Raw genomic sequence first — 17,862 nt, 5'->3', positions numbered from 1 at the left:
AAGATAGAAAAATATAGTTAATTTCCAGGTTGAAAGTAGGGCAATTAAGTGACTTCAGCCCTGCCACTTTGCATACCTCCAGTCCTATCAACCCTCTTTTCTGCTGGGACCTGGTTTCATCTATTTCCATAGAGGCATAGAGAGAAACATTTGGAATAAAGGCTGTGGTTATCATTGCGGTTTTTGAGTAAAGTTTAGAAATGGGTGAAACTGTGAAGGGCTGAGGTCACAAACGTAATGAAAAATGACTCGTTCTTGACCCTTAGTTCCACTTTCTAATGTAGGTTTGCTGTGAGAGTCATTTGTCAAATACATAATTACTAAGTGTCTATTGAGATTCCCAGGAGTAAGACAGGAGACACAGACCATCCAGAAAAATGCAGAATGCTCTCTTCACCTTTGGTCAATTAGTGTACTGGGCCAAAGGAAATGTATATTGGTAAGTAGGAATAGAGGGCATTCAGGGAGCTAGAAGACCTAGAATGAGAAGAGCACATAACTAAGACACTGATGGGGGTGTTTGTTGTACAAGGGGAAAAGGGGTGTTACTCTGGGAAGGCTGAAGTCTTTCTGGAAGAGGAGCTACCTTAGTTCCCTTGCCAGGGATGAGTAAAGGAAATGAAGAGAAAAGATGCAATGTTAGGGTGGAAGAGAGAGAGCTCTGATAGAGAGTTGAACTTTGAACTAAGTAAATATTTAAAATGTACATTCGTAAATAAGAAAAGACAGATATTCAATTAGCAAACTATCTGTCACTATTCAGTATAGAACAATGGGTGTTAGAAGACAAAGTTTGGGTCAAACATAATTTATTCAACTGAAAGTACTAAGTGAATTTGTGCCAGAGACACATCAAATGCAAATGTCGGACTCCTTTACCTTTCACGACCCCTCTGTCCCTCCAGGTAGACAGAGTGGTTTTTGAATGTTCTACATTTTGAAATGGGAAGGTTGTCCACCTGGCATAATTTAGATGAGCTGAGCAAAGATTTCAGACTCAGAGGCATCAGCTCCACTGAACTTTCAGGCAGAGATAGGCTAATACCAAAGAAAAGTCCCTGCAGGACAGAAATGAGAAGTACAAGTAGTTTCTTGGCCACGTGGCTGTGGGGAGAATTCATTCACACAGTGAAGACTGGTAATTCATTGGGCTTCCGTGCAGCTGTCTGGCACTGACCAGCGAAGGTGCTTGATCTTCTGAACCTGGCACAGACTGTTAAATCACTGCACGGGAATTCCTATCTAAGATGCCATGGACTTGGGGGGCTTAGCCCTCAAATCCAAGCTTTTGGAACTCATTATTTTTCTCTTAAATTAATGCCTTTGAGATGAATATTAAGTGTATTTTGAAATTCAACAGATGGGCATTGTGTTTCTAGTCTGAACTTTTCCTTTCCCAGAGGCAGGCAAGGTGAAAAACCAGAACTTCCCAGACTAGAAGATTATCAGGTTAAGGTATATGCATATATAAACAAACACATTTTATTTATGCATCTAGACACAAATAGCAAATACGTTTAGTTTATGTATCATAGATACATTTTGTCTATTGTTTCCTGACACACCATTTGCAATTGCTCCTTTGTAAGTAAAAGTGTTCAAACAGTTTAGAAACACATTGTTTCTTTTAGTAAGTGATAACATTTCATATGGTAATATATTTTATGTAGAGCCCTAAAATATGTTTAAGTAGAACATTCCAAAAATATTTGACCATAGGACCCATTTCTCTTTAGATCTGTTTTATTTTTTCATGAATGCTGAGGAACACCTTATAGGAAATGTTGTTGGATGGCATAGAAATCAGCTTTTTAAGTGAGCTTTTTCTCCTTGCGTTTTCTACCTCCACCTGTTCTCTGAGAGGGCAGAACCACTATTATTTATCCTGTATTCTCGACATTTGACATGTTATAAATTATAGTTGGGCTTAAACCTTTTTTGTTCAAAATTTCCTCATAAACTGGGTGTTTTTCCTGTTAAATGCATCAATATTCATTCCTTGCTAAACTATTGTACAGGTTTGAAATTTGGCTTTTATTGTTATTGCCATGTTAGTACAGTGTTAAAGATGGAGGGTAATAAGTAAAACATGTTTTAAAGTCTGTAACTGCTTAATTTAGTGACTATTTTTATGATCTTGGGATGGGTTAGATTCTTGTAGCTATGATGTGAAACTCAAAACTGGAAAGGGACACATAACAGATTTGATGACATTTAGTCTTAAATTTTCTATTAAAAGATCATAAAGTTGAAAAGCAAACAAAATAAAAATAATTTGAGAATATTTTCAAAATGAATCGGCTTCTATATTTCAATAAGAAATAGATAATTTGTTAGAAAACAAAATGGCATGAACAGGCAACTACTAAAAGAAATAAAAAGTGTGTGTGTATATATATACCTATATATATATATATACACACACACACACATATATATATATATACATACATACACACATGTAATTTTAAAATATCAAGTTAATGATCAAATAAATGAAAAGTTAAATCGTTTTTGCCTGTTGGATAATGATCAATTTTGTTCATTTTTATCAACGTTAGAAAGGATTGAAAATATACTATTGGTACATCTTTAAGTTGATTTCTGTCCGGAAGGCAATTTGGAAATATTTAACATATGCATTTCTTCCTACCCAGCAATCTCAGTTCTAGATATTTATAGGAGGACAAAAGAAACAAGGATCTATGTGTTGTGATGACCAACATACAAATGAGTTTTAGAGAAAAAGTATATGGAAATGGTTAAATATCAAGAATGTTCTCCCCAGTACTGATAAAGTTGATCTCTGTATTTCCATACAAAAACTAAATAATGAATTCATATTTGTGTGCATGAGTATGGTGTGGGGGTGAGGGAAGAGCCAGGCAGTCTAGAGTTATTGCACGCTAATCTGTTGGTAATGCAGAACAGACAATGTGAGAGGAGACATTCACACTCCATATTACACTATTCTTAAAAAATGTCCCTTTCTCTAACGAGTTTGTATAGCTTTGTAATTCAAGGAGCTATTTCAACTGAAACATTTTTATATATAAATGCCACATTTTGGTGGAAGGAGAATATTAAAAGTAAGATTAAATTAAACATGGAATTTAATCACTAATGTGAATAGGTAACCATTCTTTCTGTATCATACTAAATTAAGTAATCCTGTTACTAACCTGAACTTGTTAAAATGTTTATAACACTTCCTTCAGTTATATGTATATATACACTATTTCTCAGCTGTTATGAAAGCATTGTGTGAGAGATTTGAAGATTAATTGTATAAATTTAAGATACTAAGTGACAAAGACAGTGCAGTTAACACTATCAGAATTACAAACACAAGTATAATTCATGCTGACATTTAGGGTTGTCTGGGTGGCTCCGTCGTTTAAGCGTCAGACTTCAGCTCAGGTCATGATCTCATGGTTCGTGGGTTCGAGCCCTGCGTCTGGGCTGACAGCTCAGAGCCTAGAGCCTGCTTCAGATTCCATGTCTCCCTCTCTCTCTGCCCCTCCCCCGCTCACGCTCTGTTTGTCTGTCTCTCTCAAAAACATTTAAAAATAATGATTCAGGGGCGCCTGGGTGGCTCAGTCGGTTAGGCGGCCGACTTCGGCTCAGGTCATGATCTCGCGGTCTGTGAGTTCGAGCCCCGCGTCGGGCTCTGTGCTGACGGCTCAGAGCCTGGAGCCTGTTTCGAATTCTGTGTCTCCCTCTCTCTGACCCTCCCCTATTCATGCTCTGTCTCTCCCTGTCTCAAAAATAAATAAAACGTTAAAATAAATAAAATAAAAATGATTCATACTGACATTTAAAATATAAAATACCGCTGAAATAAAATCAATAAAATAGTTAAATTGGAAAACAGCAAAATCCATGCAATTGCTGTATGTATGTGTCTTTTTTAAAAAATAAATGAGAGACTTGACAATATGTCTACAAATCTCAAAGTCTCAGTAATAAAGCCATTTTAAAAAATATTATGTATTTTTTCAATTATATGTAATTTTCTGGATTCTTTTTCAAGTCTTTAAAAAGTTATCAGGGCGCCTAGGTGGTTCAGTGGGTTAAGTATGCAACTCTCGATTTCAGCTCCGGTCCTGATCTTGGGTCATGAGAGCGAGTCCCAGAACGGACTCTGAACTGACAGCACAGAGCCTGCTTGGGATTCTCTCTCTCCCCTTCTCCCTCTCTTTCTCAGCTTCCCCCACCCCTGAAAAATAAACTTATGGGGCACCCGGGTGTCTCAGTTGGTCAAGTGTCTGGCTTTGGCTTCAGTCATGATCTCGCAGTTCATGAGTTCAAGCCCCACGTCAGGCTTGCTGCTGTCAGTGGAGAGCCCACTTCAGGTACTCTTCCCCACCCCCACCCCTCCCCTGCTTGCACTTTCTCTCAAAAATAAACATTTAAAAACATTAAACAAAAAATTTAAAGAGAAAGATATTCGGAGAAAAATAAACCATTTCCACGTTGCATGATTTAGACCTCCTAAAAAGTTAACAGAATGCTGGAAACCTGATTAGTGCATATATTTGTTTCACTGTTGGTCACTGAGTTTTATTAAGCATGTAATTCTGCTGAAAGAGATATGCATGTGGTATATAGACCTGGCTACTGTATGGCAATATCATATATGTCTTAACTTGGAGTTCAACCCTGAAACCTCAGGAAAATAATCAACAGACATCACAGTAGGTGGATACCAGTTCTTGAAATTGTGAGTAAGCACTCTACAATGCACTGTGGTCTTTTATATTTGTTTAGAGTACAGATGATTATCTTTTTTTTTGTAAGTAAAGTTACAGAAAAAACAAAAACAAAACCCTTGACTTAGAGTAAACACTTTAAGGAAGTATTCATGCAATAAGTTTAGAAGCCAGGTGGGAATGCCCTCAAATCCATTTGAAAACCACTACCACCCCATTGGAAGACTTTTCAGTATTTGTAAGGGAGAGAAGAGGAACGGAGGAAGAATGGAGGGTGTTTAGGCAAGCAGCTGGGCCAGAAGTCAGCAGGGAAGAAGCTGATCCTTTCAGTTCTTGAGTTTTAATTTGGTTGTTGGAATGCTCCCCGGAAGTGCAGATGGGGGATGAGGGTGGAGAAGGTAAGCATTACAAATGTTAACATCCAAGACAAATTGATCAGTGAGTCTAAAACACAGGACACCTATTCTAGCAGGTCCATATTTGGTGACTGGTCTGTACCACAATGAGGTTCAGAGTCTGGCCAATGACAGTATTTGGCTCCTCTGTTGCTCTACGAATTAAGGCCTCCTGCAAACAAGGAGGTGTAGCAACACCTGTCAGGAGGAAGGAGTTCAGGATGCCTGCAGGCCAGGACTCTGCACAGGCCTCAGACCCCATAGGGAACTGAGGGGAGAGCCAGGAAGACAGAGCAGGTAGAAGTTAGAAATCTTAGGGAAGGCTGGGGCTCCAGAGAATTCATGCTTTGTCCTGACGCTGTCATTGAGGATTCCTGGTGAATTCTCCAGGAGGACGGTGGATTGGTCTTCCATTCTACTTCAGGTAATGCCATTCTGAGCAGTGTTTATAGCTTTTTCAAGATGGTACGAAAGCCCCAGCAACTAAAATGGCAGAACAGAGATTCTTTAAGTTTCTTCCTCAAATGGTTTTGCAAATGTAGAAACGTACTTAGCCACGGATTCATTTTATTCAATTGCCAGTGATGTTCTTTTAATATTTAATATCTGCTGAATGGTAAGGCAAGGAAAACCGTCTTTATACTCAGATACTGTGACTGAGGACTATTTTTTCTACCAAGCAGCAAGCTGGATATCCTTCATACTAGGAAAATGGCATCAGTGATTTGTAGGAAGCATGAGTAAGGAGCCATGAATGACAAAGCCATGAGAAGTGACATTTTTAAGTGTTTTCTCAGAATTACATTCTATGTGCAAAATGACAAAAAATTAGATGTTGAATTTATCTTCTAAAGGCAGAAATCATCAGATGACTGGAGGCTGGCTTTTCTAAGTGCAACTGGCATAGGTGAAGTTGTACTCACATTAATGTGAATTGACTCATTTCTGAGATAGATGTCTGAATCTAATATGGCATATATTTATTTATATAAAAATATATCTCTAACGTAAATATAAATACATAATTAGTATATAAATATACATAGGGTTTTTTTTTCTTGATAAGGGAATGATTGCATGTTTAACTCTTCCAGAAAAAAAAAAAAACCCTTCACAATGCCAGTAAAGAAATAAGATGAGGCAAATGCCACAAGGTTGAGGAACACACAAAGTTGTAAGCAGATGTTGAAGTTTCAATACATTTATGAAAGATCAAAAAACAAGGAAAGCACATGTTCAAAGCAAAGAAACTTATAGTTTAGGACACAGGAAGTTTAGAGCTGAACTTAGAAAGATCCCAGGCTTACAAGAAGTTTAGGATTAAGAAAGACTGCCTATGTGATTTTAGGTTATCCTAGGTGAACTGTGAGAGAACCCTGAAATCTTAGTCTTCTATTTCATGTTCATTCCTCCATGGATACTACTGATCAGGGTTTGGGTCTCCAAGGTCTGAGTCCTGGGTCTTCACAATGTTCATTTGGGGCCTCAGACACCTTCACAATGTGCATTCAAAATTAAGCCAAACCCAGGACTATCGACTACACAAAACAATTTGAGGAAAAACTTACATTCAAGAGGTAAGAACAGGATACTATGAAAAAGGATCTTCTATAGAATGTGAAGAAGCATTGGAATTTGAAAATCTGATTGGGAATTTTTTTTTAAACGATAGTAAAAGAAAATGAGGAAGGACAGCTTTGTGAAAAATGACATCTAGGTGTCAGCTGTGCTGACAGCTCAGAACCTGGAGCCTGCTTCAGATTCTGTGTATCCTCCTCTCTGCCCCTCCTCTCTCTCCTGGCGTTCTCTCTCTCTCTCTCTCTCTCTCTCTCTCTCTCTCTCTCTCTCTCTCTCAAATAAATGAACATTAAAAACATTTTTTTAAAAAGACATCTAATAAAAGAAGAAAATATAATAGCATTAGAAAGTCTGTTTTGTAATGTGTAATTACTGATTCAGGTCAAAAATCATCAGGGCATGTCAGGAGCATTTGTTGCCAGTTTGGCTCTCTTTGAATATTTCGTTATTTGACAGTGTGTCATCCTATAGATCATTAACTAATTGAAAAGTGGAAAAATCCCTGTACAGTAGAACGGATTACAGTCCTTTCCTATATAAAATGACTATACTTGGCATCATGAATAGTGAAACAGTTTGAAATTGAGTTTCCTGGTGTAAGTGAATGTGAAGAACACAGCCTCACCTAAGACTCTGGTTCTAATCCTGTACTACCCAGTATGGTAGCCCCTAGACCTATGTGGCTACTGAAGACATGAATTGTGCTCTTAGAGTATATGCCAGATTTTGTAGATCTGGTACTCCAATAATTAATATATTTAAAAATTATATTGATTAATGCTGAAATGTATTTTTGATATATTGGGTTGAATAAAGCATATTTTTAAAAATAATTTTATGGTGCACCTGGGTGCCTCAGTCAGTCAAGCACCTGACTTTGGCTCAGGTCATGATCTCACAGTTCGTGGGTTCAAGCTGCGTGTTGGGCTCTGTGCTGATGGCTCAGAGCCTGGAGCCTACTTTGGATTCTGTGTCTCCCTCTCTCTGTTTCTCCTCCACTCACACTCTCTCTCAAAATAAATAAATTTCAAAAAATATTAAAAAAATAATTGTACCTCTTTTTTTCTTAAGAGTGGCTATTAGAATATTTAAAATTATATATGCAGCCCAAATTATATTTTTATTGGACAGCACTGCTTTAGATCTCCTCCCAGTTTACAAAAAATTCAGATCACAGAGAATCAGGTTAGTAACCCAATAGGAAGCAATTAAGTAAATCCAGATTGTGGAATAGTCTATCCTACAACTGCCTTAAACTGACCAAAAAAAAAAAAAAAAAAATTGAGAACGCTTTAAGACTAAAGAACTATAACAAAGGCATTGTGAACGTAGCTTGGATTGGATTGGATTCAGAACGTAGCTTGGATTGGATTGGATTGGATTGGCTATAAACTTCCTGGGAATGAGAAGAAAATTTTGAATATAAAGTAAATATTAGATATTTTGGAATTATTACTACTAAAGCATGATGATATTGTGGTTATGTGGAAGATTGTTCTGAGCTGCATTCTGAATGATTTTGTAGTGACAGGTCTATATCTATGGAATAACTGAGCAAATATGTGATGAAGAGATGGAGGATATTGGATAAAATGTTAAAAACTGCTGAATCTAGTGAAAAATTATATTTTTTGTGCATGTAAGTTTTCTTATTAAGAGGCAAGGGTCCACAGTTTTAAGTGGGAAAGAATGGCCCCAAATTTTATGTTTCTATTTCTCTGTGGCATGCTGTTTCCTTCCATGTGTATTTCTTACACTGATAAAAAAAAATAATACATAACTATGTAATATCAAATAATATGAAAATATTAGCATTCTCTACTATAAAAATAATTTTCTATGTACATTGATATTGATTTAGTTCCTTCCTTTCTCATCAGTGATCATTTACAACTGAAACACCAGATGCAAAATGGTGATGATTATACCAGTCAGAATTCCACCATATCATTAACCCTGTAATTTTTACTCACATAAATGTAAAATAATAATTGAATAAAATTGGTCTCTACCATGGATATTCATTGTGATTAAACCATCAAATTATGAAAAGAAAAATTACTTGTATAATAACTTGTCATAGATTTCTCCTTCAGCGAGGCATCTGAACAGCTTTATAGCAACTTTGCAGAACCGCATTTTAATGCTATGTATCTGTCTTGTTTGACTTAATTTGAAATTTACACTCTTCCATTGTCTTCCTACTAACAGAATAATCTCTAGCAGTTTAAGTGTGGATCTAACATGAAGAAGATACTATAATAGAACCCAGCCATCTAAAAAATTGCAAATACACATAACATTAGTTATCTTTTTTTAACATTTACTTTTGAGAGAGTGTGCGTGCGCATACACACACACACACACACACACACACACACACACACACGTGGGGGAGGGGCAGAGAGAGAGGAAGATACAGAATCTGAAGCAGGCTCCAAGCTCCCAGCTCTGAGCTGTCAGCACAGAGCATGATGTGGGGCTTGAACCTACCAACCATGAGGTCATGACCTGAGCTGAAGTCATAAGCTCAACCCTCTGAGCCACATAGGCGCCCCCACATGACGTTAGTTATAAGTGATAAAGTAGACTTAACAAATCTCATTAATAATCTGGAATTCAAGGAGCATATACAAAATTTCAGTAACACTTGTATAATTTTTCACAAAATGCTTACATTTAATAGCCATTTAAATTTAAAATAGATGCCATTGCTATTTGGAAAAATTGTCATAGAAAATACATGTTTTTTTTGTTTTTACTATTCACTGATTTTTGATGATGGAAACTTCACAAGTGTTGAGGTGTTGGTATTTCTATTTAAATAGGCAACACAGCAAGGTACCTCTTTTTACACCTTTTTAGGTCCTGAGTATCCTGCAGAGACTCAGCCACCATTGATTAATGGGTAAGGCCTCAAAAAGTAGACCTTAGAAATCAGCACATTGTCGGTTACTGAAACAGCAGTGAAAAATGTTCAAGTTAAAACTAACACAAAAGAGTAAAGAAAGAACTAACAAGAATAGCACAGGTAATTTTGTTGTTTTTTCAAAAGAAACATTTGTTTTAAAGTATATACATTCGTTTGTTAAAATCACTGTATTGTTCCTTTTTCTAGCTCTTGATTCTGTTTCTTTTGCAAGAATCTGACTATAATTCTGTTACAATTAGCTTATAATTAAATATCAAATTTACTATGTGACAAATATGAGTAAACAAAATATCACGGTTAAAATTTCAAAGAACTTCCTTGATACTTGAAATCATAGAAAAAAATATTTAATAGTTTAATGTTGCCATTGAGTTAACTTCATAAGCTAGGAATTTTGTTAGATTTGTGAAACTTCTAAAAATTATGGCATGAATCCATACATTTAATCCATTTGGGTATTTTAGTTTTGATATGTATTACCAAAAAAGTCCTCTAGATGGCAGTGTTTACCACAGTTAGGAAATATTTTAACTTAAAATTATTCTCAAATGAGCCAAATTGTATATAGTAAAAACTTCAGTTTTCTAGTACTGTTTCTCCAGAATTTTTATTTTGCCCTGAGTGAATGTTTAACCTAATGCAGCAAGATTTTTCTCATTTATTAAGTCACAATTGCAATTTAATTTGTAAATTTCCAGGAACTGTTAAATTGACCTCAAAACTTTAGAATAAACATATATGTGATTTATATCCTTTGGAAGAATGAAAATAAGTTCTTGAGACTATGATAACCAGGATTAAAGAAATTTTAGCAACTAATTGGATTTTGTTTTTTGGCTTGTATATAGAGTTATAGATGCTTTGAACACAGCTATAGATGCCTTACTGGCAATTATAATCTTATAACCAAGGGAGGTTTTCATCTTCTGTTTGGAATGATTGTAGTTTAAATTTTTGCCCTGATGAACAACCCAAATGTGTCAGATATGTAACAAAATCTAGGGCAGTCGTGTTTTGTGAGAGTACTTGTGGGTGGGGTAAATTTTTTAAAACTGTGAAATAATAGAAATAATAAGGGCATATAAACTTAACTTACACTAGATAAAATTAACTGACACACTAGCATAAAACTAGTAAAAATACCTCACATATACATGAACCTTTAATTTTCTGAAAACAAGAATGGACAGAAATGGCCAAGTTTAGGCCCAACTGAGTTGGAAGAGATTTCTTCCTATTTCAACTAGTATTTCAGAGATGTAATTTGTAACCTATTTTGTCCATTGTCCTATTGGGTATCAAATGAACTCCAGTGGTATTTTAACATTTGCTCTGGTGACTTAGATATTATAAATAGAAGTGACATCATAATATAAAACATACAAATGCTATTCATCTAAGGTAGTGTTCCTCAACTTTGACACCACTGCCACTTTGGGCCATTTAATTCTTTGGGGTGTGGGGGGGGAGGGCAGAGGTTAGGGAAGGTGTTCTGTACATTATAGAATATTTAGCCTCATCCCTTGGCCTCCACCTACTAGATACCAGTAGCAAACAGTAGCAGCCCCTCCCATGAACTCTTTCCTCTCCCACAAAGCCCTCTTCGTGCTCCAGTTGTGGTAATCAAAAGGTCTCCAGGCACACCCCGAGTTAAAAACCACTGATATGTTTGATTTTTATTTTCATGTATTCTCTCTTGCAATTATAAAATGCCAGTCATGTTAGTGTAGTTCATTAGTCCTTCAGTGGGTAAGTTAGGAATGGGGTCAAGTAAAATTACCAAGTTGCTGTGCTGAGCTCTTACATTAGGGCTCACTGTTGCAAGTAATAGCTGTTATAAAGGCTACTATAAAGTGTAGCTCTGACATAGTGGCAGGGATATGATTGGATACTGACAATAAACTGGAGCCAGGTAATTCACTACCATAGGGGTTCCTCATCTCTGGTTCTTTCCATGCATCATCTCCTTTCTGCTCTCTCTCAAACTTCCTTTGGTTTTCTGGCCTATGCAATGAAAAACGGATTCTAATTACTCCTGAGTACATAGTTCAGAGTAATTAGATCTTGGTATATCTTTGTTACAGACCTAGGTTCTTTAGTGTGGGGTTTGCTGGTCAATCTTGAATTTAATATCTTCCTAAATGTAATCAAGTGTTGGCAGAGGGGGATGAATCCATCAACTTCTGGCAGGATGGGAGGAGTCCACACCATGTGAACATGGATGTTTTGCTGCCCATGTGGATGGAACATGGAGAAAAACATTTCCAAAACAGGAAGTCTTGTGAGCTGTGGAGATGTCCACACAAGGTGTCCACACAAGTATTTTATCATCTCAAATAATAATAAAGACAAAAAAACACTGGAGAAAGGATTATACCTATCTCCAGTATAGGTATAATCCTTTCTCCAGAAAGGTATAATCCTTTCTCCAGTGTTTTTTTGTATTTATTATTATTTTTTTCCTGTGTGTCAGGATACTTTTTAAAATTCCTCTTAGGTCTTTGCTACTTAAGGTGTGGTCCACACCTACATCAGGATCCCCTGGGAACTTGGTAGAAATGTACAACTTCAGCTCCCACTACGAAACTAATGTATCAGAACCTGCATTTTAATTTAACAAGATATATGGAGAATTAGTATTCATATTAAGGTTTGAGAAGCACAGAATCAGGTTAATTCTTATTTAAATCACAAAGTCAATTTTACTATAATAACCTTAAAATAATAAACTCAGTAGACCTTCTGGACTAATGTGAAGATTAAAAACAACTAGATTGCTGGCATATTTATGAATATTATCAAAAACTTGCTACTGAGCATTTAAACTATTAAGAATAATGTCACAAGCAAAATTTTTTAAATCTAAAATATGAAGAAGAGATATTGTCATGGGTATTAGCAAAGTAGAAAGGACTCACAGGCTAGTATGCTCACTGTAAAAAAAAGAACGTAGTAAGAGGCCTCAGCTGAATGTTTGAGACATTTGAATATTTCTATGTTGAGCATATAGGAGGTTTTTAAAAGTAGAGTAGGTTTTTTTTTTATATAGTGTGAGTTTTAAATAGATTTTTGAATGAACTCATGAATAGATTAATGACACTAAATTTGTCCCATAGGAGTATAATAATTTCATGTAATCCTCACTTTATACTCTTAATTGCGATATTTACATGAAGTGTCACTTGGTCATTAGGATCTCCTCTGTTGCAATATACCAAAAAGTCAGCCTAATTCCATGGTGAGAGACAAATATTACTGAAAAGTAATCCCATTACACTCCATTATAGCTGTTAAAGACACGTCTATTAGTATAGTTGTTATTCCCAGAAATTAACAAATAAATTTGCAATTAGGTCATAGATACACTGATGTTGCTCTCAAACATGGTGCTATTTACTCTCCAAAATCAATACATTGCATGAATATTTTTGTGACATAAATGTTTATGATCTTTTTGAAATTATTGTAAGAGGCACTTACTGCTTTTTCTTATATTTTACAAGTGATATTTTCCCCAGGAAAATTTTCATACTTAGCCTTTCTTATAAGCTCCATGTAATGTGTCTCGTAACATACTATTTTTAAAAATAAATCACTTATGTGTCCTGGTTTGCTTTAAAGCAGATCAACCCCATTCTATAAAGTCAAGAAGTTTCTTTGATGCTCTTTTAATCCTTTCTGAAAATTCACCAATCTTATAGCTGGAGCACAGTAAATTCATAGACATGGGATTGAAAAGATGATGTGCATTTCAGAACCTTTTAAGGAGTGTATTAGTATACACTGCAGAATCAGTTTTTCATTTAAGAAAAAATTAAAGAATTGTATGTATACACACAACTTTTGTCAGCAGAGTGGTATTGACTTAAGTCCCAGTCAAAGCATACCAGTATCTTTTAAAGGCTGAGCAATCCTTATATCCATCACTTGGGTCTTATCAGTGATATGGAGTTAAGCCAAAGCTACAGGAGTCAATGGAATATGCATCGTCTCCCTGACTCATCCTAATTGAATTAGAGGGGACTGTGGGTTGAATTTGGTTCCTGAGAGGAGATTATAAGAGAAAAATGAGGCTTATCCATCCTGCCCTATATTAAGTCTATTTATGTGCACATTATGTAACAAATTGGGCTCCTAGAAGAGTATCATGTGAGTTTGTCTTAAAACACACACACACACACACACACACACACACACACACACACACACACAAACAGGAAAGATTTATAAGCAGGAAGTTGTGTGTGTGTCAGGGGCGGAGAGGATATAGAATGAGTTACCAGAATGATGTTTCAAGAAACAGGAAGTTTTGTTTTCAACAACATACTCTTACTGATAAAGTACTGAAAGAATAAAAAACTTGTTCTATATTTTAAGTTGAGAAAGTCCTAATATCTAAGAAAATCATTTTCCCAATTATCCTTGGGCAAATACTGTTGTGTTTGAACCAGGTTTTTGTCTCGAACATTTTCCTATCTCTATTTTTCAGTGTAAATACAGGTGCTTCCAAACGTGCATGCTATTTTTGCATCTTTGGACATTTATATAAATATGAATTGTGAATAGATCATACCTGATATTCTAATCTAACAGTATTTGCCCATAAAAACTGGAAAATAGAAATATACACAGGAAATAAAGTTTTGTATGTTATATTTTACTTGAAATTCCATGACTTAAAGTGATCAAATTAAAAAACATGTATTCTCTTTACTAGCTTAAAACCACTTTTTCATGTTTTCCTGAGTGATTACCTGAGCCCCACCTATGAGAGGGGAAAGGCTTTGTTATGAAAGCTATGTCTTGATATGACCTTACGTCTTAAAAAACCAATAACGAAACTTGAAAATTCAATATTTTCTTTATATAGTAGTCATGATAACATAGAGGCACTGGAAAATGTCAGTTAATATTGTAATAACTGTTAGAGCTACAAACCTGACATCTATAATCGTTGTCAGTCATAAAAATATAGCAAATTGGGATAAATTTAGTTCAGTCATTCAAACAGAATGAAGCTTCTTATCACCTGCTTTCCTTTGTGATTTGATTACCTTGAACTAGGTTTTCGTTAAAGAAAAAAAAAAGTATTCAAAGAAAAAGCTAATAGTGAAGCAAAAGAATTATTCAAGAAGCTTACTACACTTAACCAGTTTGCACAGGCTTAAAAGGTGTTAATTTTCTTTTTGTGGTGTTAGGATTCTGCATTGTCATTTTCTAAACAGTGATAATACAAATAACCCTTAGTATTCTTCACACAATTCTCCCCCAGAAGTAGGGTACAATAGTCTAGCATCTTTTGTGAAATGGGGACAATAATACCTGCTGTGAGGTAAGAGCCCCTGTGATGATTGATTAATGTGTGTCAGACACAATAAGACATCTAGATTAAAGGAACTTTAGAAATATAGGGCATGGAAATATTTTTTAATTTTTAACTTTGATGACAATATAGAACTAGTATATTAGAGTCGAAAATTTTAGTTCTGAAATCCTTGAGTTCATTTGATCATTCCAAGTACCACAGTCTGTTTCTTGTATAAATTGTTTCTTAAAGAAGCCTTTACAATTGATATGAAATGTAATTTTAAAATGCTGAGTGATAACTAGAAAATCAGATGAAAATCCAATTAAACTTCATAATTTATTAAGTGCCATTACATGGAAACTATTGTTTAATATATATAAACAGAGCAACATTAAAATTTCAGAATATAATAATTTCAACCTGACATCTTTTTCAACATAAGTCTGTAATAGCATTTTAGTTTTCAGTTAGCTGGCTGAAGGTGACTTAGCTTTGTAAGTGTCCCATGACTTACATAATGCAGAGAGAACACTAAGGCAATTTTAATATAGCCCAGATGACATAATTCCTAAAGTACTAATCAGGTACAACACAGGTGAGAATATCGTGATTCCCGGCTCTACAACACATGCACTAACAAAGATGAATAATGGTTAAAAGAGATCTAATTGGAAGTCTGGAATACATCTTGGAAGATCTGTATTGGAAGTCATAATTGGAAATCTAATATTTTATTCAATTCACTAAGGAAAAACAATTAAAATGCAGTAAAAAAAAACACAATATATTCCCCTACGAAAACTAAAATTACTATTTCCCAAGTTCATAATTCTGTTGACACAACTTTCAAAAAGTAGAGGTGAATTGTGAGCAGCTCTCATTATGCACATGTTTTACATAGTGTTTTGGTCAGAAGCCTCAAGTTATTTTTTTCCCAGGAATATTCATGAGATCTCTAATCGTAGTTCTCATTCTATAGTTTATAAGTTGGAATATAATAGGGTAACAATAAGCTTCAACTGTTCTGGCTTTAAGAGCTAAAACTGGTATGGTTAAAGAATCTCAGTGATTTAGATATGCTAAATAAACACAAAATAGAATGCACTGAAGTCAGCTTTATTTCTGTGTTCAATTTCCTTTGCAAAGAATCTAAATGTATTTCTTTTTGGGGGCTTTGACCTGTGGTTTCCATTAATTGAAGTCTCATGGTTGTAAATTTAATCATGTGATAATTTTTTTTTTCTCTTCCTAACCTTCATCTGTGTTCTAAGATTTCGTCTATTGAGTATAAGATAATAATGGGTTCTGACTACAAGTCAAGCTATTCTTTAGCAAACAGAAACAATTACGCTTGGTAATAAGGTTAAATAATTATTGCTAAACTATGTGTTGCGTTTACAACAGAACTTTGAAATGACTACAGTATGATTAGAATAAGAAGGTGAGATAGCACGATGCTTATGAAATGAACTGGAAAGTGCCTGTGCTGCTGTGTTTATTGTAAATGTATCAGGATGATGGTTCATTTATTTTAAACTAGTTCAGAGCATAAAATAGGTGACAGTTGGAACAATGCACTAGCTTTAACTGTAGATTTTGTGAATGGCAAAATAATCATCAGTAGTAAAACAAAAGAATTCCTGTAATTCACATTGTATCAGGTAATTTTTTTTTTTTGACTTTTGTATACTTAAGCAGACCTTTTCATTCCGTATATTCTAATCCTACAAAATACTATTGTAAGAGTCATTAGGCTATTTAAAAACAATATCCACCTATTGCTTGCAAGAAACTGTTTTTCTATTTTATGTATAAGGGATCAATGTATTTTACAGTGGGCTTTTAGGTACTGCACTTTTATTGTGAATATTCGCCAGAGGAAAAGTTTGAATAAAAAGGAGCTTATATTTTCACAGATGAGGGGAAATTGTAATGCCAAATGAGTTGGTTAAATAATGGAATTATTTATACAATATCTAAGATTGGTAGGCTTAATGATTTCCTTTTTTACTTTTAAATATCTAAAAATAAGTTATTCTTATTGGAAAAAAACAACAACAACCAAAACATTGCACTGAAACAAAAGGAACATGCTATCATAGTGCTTAACTGTAGAGTCTTTAGTGCTTCTACAGCCCAGTACAGAATGAGGAACACGGAGGTTTAAGACAAATACTCTTTATCCTCTAAGTTAGAACAAGTTATTCAATCCGCATTAAGACTTTCTCAGACAACTTTTACAGGTCATTCAAAAACATTTTTTGTGTGTGTTGTTCCAAGTGAACTGTTATTAATGCCTCAAACTTAGGTATCTGGCGTTGTGGGTAGAGTCCCACAGAAATCTTCGTGGTTTGCTAATTTTAAAAGATCAATCGAAAACAGTGCTTCAGGGGCTAATATTTAGGGAATAAGGCTGATCCTTTCCGGAGTCATTCCGTTTAGCTCTTGTATGAAAAGGAGAAACCTGTGAGGATTCAGAAATGCACAGGGAGAGACAAGTACTACATGTAAAGTTGCAATCAGAAGTGCAAAAGCAAAGGAAATGCTCTACAGCTTGGGGAACAGCTGGACGGGACTCCTTCCAGCCTCTCACAAGCAAAGTTTGCAGTTAGGCGAGCTGGATGCAGGTTTTGCTGCAGCCGCGCGACCTGACGAGCTCGGGTTCCTAGGTTTCTGGACACCGCGGGAGTCGAAGTGCAAGGACAGCTAAGATAGGTCGCCGTGGCCCACGCTGTTCTCCGAGACGAGACTTTGCACCGCACGCCAGACAGGCCTGGGGCTGATCAAGGACGTCCCAGAAGCTGCCACTTTCCCTTTCCCCAGGCATCTTCCATCACCCTGCTTCTAGATAGTGCGCAAATTAATTTTCTTTCCGGTCCTGGTTGAGATTCAAATATCCTGTCCCGACCTTTCGCTATCCGCCCTCTCTGCCCTTCT

The sequence above is a fragment of the Acinonyx jubatus genome, chromosome A1, assembly GCF_027475565.1.
Source record: "Acinonyx jubatus isolate Ajub_Pintada_27869175 chromosome A1, VMU_Ajub_asm_v1.0, whole genome shotgun sequence".
Taxonomy (NCBI): Eukaryota; Metazoa; Chordata; class Mammalia; order Carnivora; family Felidae; genus Acinonyx; species Acinonyx jubatus.
Note: the sequence above shows the minus strand (reverse complement) of the source record.